Below are 6100 nucleotides of genomic sequence, written 5' to 3'. Positions count from 1 at the left end.
TTTCGAAAAATGTTCTATCTAAAATAAAAAGAAAGTTTTATTGGCCGTGTGACCAAAACTTAAAGGATTCTAAATAAGTTGCTCCGTCTTCTGTTTTACACCATACAATATCTGCAACGGAAGGACTTTGCGAAATAATAGAAAGTTCATTTTAGATTAAAGATGATACTTTAGACCTTTTAATTACTTCTGTCTCCTTCCAGCCCAGTTTACACCAGTATAGAAGATCCCCGTTAACGGGTTTCTAGTTATTATATTACATGATCTGACTCGAGTTAGTGATTTCTATATTATGTACGGGCTCAAGGTTTATCAAGTGCCATTTTTGAAGTTGAAAAATTAATAATGAGGGCTAGATAAACAAGACAACCAGCCATGACGAGTTTGAGTCTTTTCTCCCATATATCTCATTTCATATATTTATAAAACAATATGTTCTCTCTGTCTGAAATACATTATTCATGTTAACGATCGGGAAAACAGAGCATGAATTATAACGTCACTATTACACCAATAAATTATATCGTGATTATACTGTCGCAAATATCCGTTTTACTGGCTCCGCTTCGCATCGCCAGTAAACTCACTTTGCGACAATAAATACGATATACCGCCGCAAATTTCAAAATGCAGTAGGGTTATCCCCTAAAAATAGAAATATCGCAACCATATCAATACTGTCTCTTCTCACATGGTTTTATAGTTCAAATAAAATAGGAAATAATACTGTATATTGTAAGCAATGATTTATTAAAGGTGTGCACTTTATAATGATTTACTAAAGGAAAATGGTAGTTTCCTTAATCATAATGAGTTTAAAAACATGTTTGATAACTGGTAACATCATTAAGTTAGTATAAACAGTGAGCTTATGTCAATTTCAAAGGAATCCACCGTCATTTAGTGTAATTGATATAAAGTAAAAAACAAACAAAATTAAGTATGACATTTTTAAATACCTTATTTGAAATATCTCTCTCCCTCTCTTTCCTTTCTATCGTACCCTTTATATCTTGTACTCTCTATCTTATGTTTCCTTTTTATCCATACACATGCATTTTTTAACCAAAATTACCACCACCTCCAGTCCGTGTAAAGTAGATTGCTTATTTTTTGGGGGGGCAATTTGTAATTCTTCGCGACAGTTCACAAAAACAGATTGATTGTTAAGTCATTTAGCACTTGTGGAATCAGTTATGTATAGCACAAGACATATTAGCAGTAAAACAAATTATTATCCAGAGGAAGATACGGAAAAATCAGTACGCCGAAATGGTTATACACAGAATATCGTCAATATTTATACGCAATTAAATGTTTATAAATGTTAAAAAATGTAGCTGTAGCATTCTAATATTTACATATTTTTCATGGTATTTCGTCTGGAATTAATAGAAATAGTATTCCCTAAAAACGAAAACGAAACCCTTTTATTACGCGGTATCATAATTAGACAACTGCTCATTGAGATCACGTTAAGATCGTTAACCCGTATATGGGTAAACATAATTTACCAACCCCTTGTAGGAGTATCTAATGTTTCTGAAGTGGAAGAACCTACAGTACCTAAGGGAGAAAAAAACCCGTTATCTTTCTTTCGTTTGCTTTCAGACTTATTTTGCCTTTCCTATGTCGGATTTCTTTTCCTTCATCACTCACACCTACAGGGTTAGAACCCATGTTTTTCCTGATTGTGATTTCTGACTTTACGACACCTCATATACATAGGTGGAGTACAATATCTGATCTAAGCTCTCTCGTATTTGTCTGCACCCTTGACCTTCCTTTTTTAAATAATTTACAAATAAAAAAAATATCAGGAACTACTGGTGTTAAAAATTGAAATATGGCAAATTAGCTAATGGCCTTTGTCACCCTCTGTATCAGCGTTGATCTGGGTTCGACATGTAGCACTAGCCATATTGCTCCAGTCACAATTCTAGACATCCTTTCCGAACAGTTACACGTACCCTTCTTTTCCCTCTACAAACTCACGGGGGAGCCATCTCTCCATCCCATCCTCTCTACTCTGTCGCTTGGGACCAATCGCTACCTCCCTTCCTCTCCTCCACCTCACGAGGGAGACGTTATTTTGGTCTATTTGAGAAAAAAAATCAGCTTTGAGGAACCTGCCGTTAGAACAGAGGGTGTTTAAGGCACAAGAAATATGCCCGTATCACAGATTGTCCATTCCGAGAAAATTAATTGTATTCTCACTATATTTTGAAAATGATCGTCAGAAGCCATTACGTGGGCTATCATTAGCGTATGATATGGGGTGTATTATCGAATTAGTTATGGTTAAATAAATAGGATGCCTGTCCATTAACACCAGTTTAAGTGACAAAGATTTTATGCAAATACAGATGGATCTTGCCAACTGGAGAAAGCGACTGAGTCAAAGCCCCGTAAAGTTGCCCGTCTAGAGTGACTGAGTAATACGTCGGGCCCGACATTGGCCCCCAATGAGACATAAACGTATAAATGCTGGATCCTCTCCCCCCGGGCAGACTCGTATGTCTAGTCACGACATCAGAGGTGTTAGTCTGTTTGTATATGGCAACCCGAGAAACTGTTTCAATGATTTTGGGACCTACAGCTCCCGATTACTATCCTGAATGTTGACAAATTTACGGCTGTTCCTGTCCCTCTAGACCAGGCCCCAACGCTACGAGTCCACTTAACGCAAACGTCAAGATTGTTTTGCACTCCAAGATAATGTTCATTGATTCCTAAATATTTGTTCTGTACAAAAGCGCTGTATTGAAATTCTCCACAAACCATGATTGCGGTCCCTTGAGGTATCGGCGGTGTAAAAACCAATTTGCGCCTGCTAGAAAAGCATCACCAGTTTAGGCTGGGGTGGCTGACGTGAGAAGCGAAACGTGCTCTAACGTGAACATGTTCCAAGGAAGCCGTCTAAATGACAAACTAATCAATTAGAGAAGTTATAGATTTCATGGCAAATGAGCGATAGGCTTTTACTAATGCGTTTAAGCTAGTCGTAAGAACGATTACATCTGTCCACGTGAATATATCATACGCGTATATTAATGCACGTGTCACTTCCTGTCACGTGATAAATGGACTTGTATTGTTACGATCTCCTGTTTGTAACAATTTTCCAGCGTAATTCTTATCTCCGCGTGGGTATCGCCTATCCGGGGTCGTACAGACACATGTCTGCCTTGATGTATTGGTACGTGTGGACTACAGACAATCTCGTCGTTATATTAGCAAACTCTTCAAGTATCGTCTACATCAGCACAAATGCGACATTTTTCACATATAAATATAAATTTAGAAAAAGTAATGGCGGATAGATGCACGCCGATTATTGGTTTTGTACACGGCGATATCCGCCGTGAGAGCGATGAGACCACTCCGTGACTATCTTTGGCGATAAACACACAGCGTCTACGAATGGATAATAACAACAGACATCCAAATGCGAAGGCTCCGAAACGTATGACGAGACGTTCAAAAGTTCGGACTCTCAAACGATTCCTCTGACTAACATTGGCGATATTTACATGGGTAGCCGCTACCAAACAGTAAGCGACGTTAAAAGTGCAGATTCCTAAATAACGTTTCACCCTTTGTTTTGATGTTTCTTCAGAGATGATTTGTTATTCGACGTTAACATTAAGGAAAAGTATCCACTAAATATCCCATTATTTACATGGCGCAATACAGACTTTGTAAGATATATACTACAGTAGTATATGAAGCTATCGGGATTCTTTTTGAAAAGAAATATTTACAGTGTGCAATAATTTCAACCCTACTTAGTTTAAGTTTATCTGTTGCGGCCAAACGTTACAGTGCAAAGACACCTTTCCCTTATCGTTGTATTTTACCTAAGTTTCGGAACACGAAAGGCATTGATTTTTATTCTTTTGGTCTTTATGGTACTACTGGTCCGTCCAATATAGACGGAAGTATTGGTGCAGAAAAATGTTCCCATTGCCTGGTTTTCTGTATACAAACAAAATTTCTAATTACGTGCTTCATTTCTTCGTTTTCTTGTGATTATTCTGCTGAGTTGTAAATTTCTATATTTACCGAACACTGTGAAATCAACACATTCGACAGCTCCAAAACATAAAGTAGTTATGTGAAGGACAATAAACTGATATTCCTTATATCATATTCGAAAGTAGGTGGCAATGTGTGTCGCCATATGTTGAGATACAATGCTGATACTGTATGTGAACCTTCTATGCTACGTTTATTCTTTCACTTGCTAATTGACTTTATCCTAAAGTGTGTGAACTTACAAAGGTTATGACTCTGTATAATCAGTTTGGAAAATCATTCTCTGTTTTATGAGAACCAAGTAGGATGCATTCCAGATCGTTCAACAGTATACCAATTCGAAGAATGTTTTCATAGTGATTGTTTAGCTTTAGAGGATAAGAAACTCGCATGCCTGGTGCTTTGTTATATCTTATAGCTTTACTAGGGTTTGGCACAAATGTCATCTTAATAAATTAAGTCATAAGGTATATAAGGTAAGTAATTGAAATGGTTACAAAAGCGTCTCTCAAATAGACAGTAACAGGTTATTGCTAGAAACACATTTTCAAATAAAGGTTTCATAAAAGCTGGATCCCCTTAGTTTTCAGATCTGAACTCTTTCTTGCCTATATATATATACTACTACTACTACTACTACTACTACTACTACTACTACTACTACTACTAATGTTTTAGTCTGCCTATATATACTAATACTACTACTAATGTTTTAGTCTGCCTATATATACTAATACTACTACTAATGTTTTAGTCTGCCTATATATACTAATACTACTACTAATGTTTTAGTCTGCCTATATATACTAATACTACTACTAATGTTTTAGTCTGCCTATATATACTAATACTACTACTAATGTTTTAGTCTGCCTATATATACTAATACTACTACTAATGTTTTAGTCTGCCTATATATACTAATACTACTACTAATGTTTTAGTCTGCCTATATATACTAATACTACTACTAATGTTTTAGTCTGCCTATATATACTAATACTACTACTAATGTTTTAGTCTGCCTATATATACTAATACTACTACTAATGTTTTAGTCTGCCTATATATACTAATACTACTACTAATGTTTTAGTCTGCCTATATATACTAATACTACTACTAATGTTTTAGTCTGCCTATATATACTAATACTACTACTAATGTTTTAGTCTGCCTATATATACTAATACTACTACTAATGTTTTAGTCTGCCTATATATACTAATACTACTACTAATGTTTTAGTCTGCCTATATATACTAATACTACTACTAATGTTTTAGTCTGCCTATATATACTAATACTACTACTAATGTTTTAGTCTGCCTATATATACTAATACTACTACTAATGTTTTAGTCTGCCTATATATACTAATACTACTACTAATGTTTTAGTCTGCCTATATATACTAATACTACTACTAATGTTTTAGTCTGCCTATATATACTAATACTACTACTAATGTTTTAGTCTGCCTATATATACTAATACTACTACTAATGTTTTAGTCTGCCTATATATACTAATACTACTACTAATGTTTTAGTCTGCCTACATATACTAATACTACTACTAATGTTTTAGTCTGCCTATATATACTAATACTACTACTAATGTTTTAGTCTGCCTATATATACTAATACTACTACTAATGTTTTAGTCTGCCTATATATACTAATACTACTACTAATGTTTTAGTCTGCCTATATATACTAATACTACTACTAATGTTTTAGTCTGCCTATATATACTAATACTACTACTAATGTTTTAGTCTGCCTATATATACTAATACTACTACTAATGTTTTAGTCTGCCTATATATACTAATACTACTACTAATGTTTTAGTCTGCCTATATATACTAATACTACTACTAATGTTTTAGTCTGCCTACATATACTAATACTACTACTAATGTTTTTAGTCTGCCTATATATACTAATACTACTACTAATGTTTTAGTCCGCCTATATTTACTAATACTACTACTAATGTTTTAGTCTTCCTATATATACTAATACTACTACTAATGTTTTTAGTCTGCCAATATATG

This window comes from Mizuhopecten yessoensis, unplaced genomic scaffold, assembly GCF_002113885.1.
Source record: "Mizuhopecten yessoensis strain PY_sf001 unplaced genomic scaffold, ASM211388v2 scaffold9651, whole genome shotgun sequence".
NCBI lineage: Eukaryota > Metazoa > Mollusca > Bivalvia > Pectinida > Pectinidae > Mizuhopecten > Mizuhopecten yessoensis.
The sequence above is the reverse complement of the archived record's forward strand: the minus strand, read 5'-3'. Positions refer to the sequence as shown.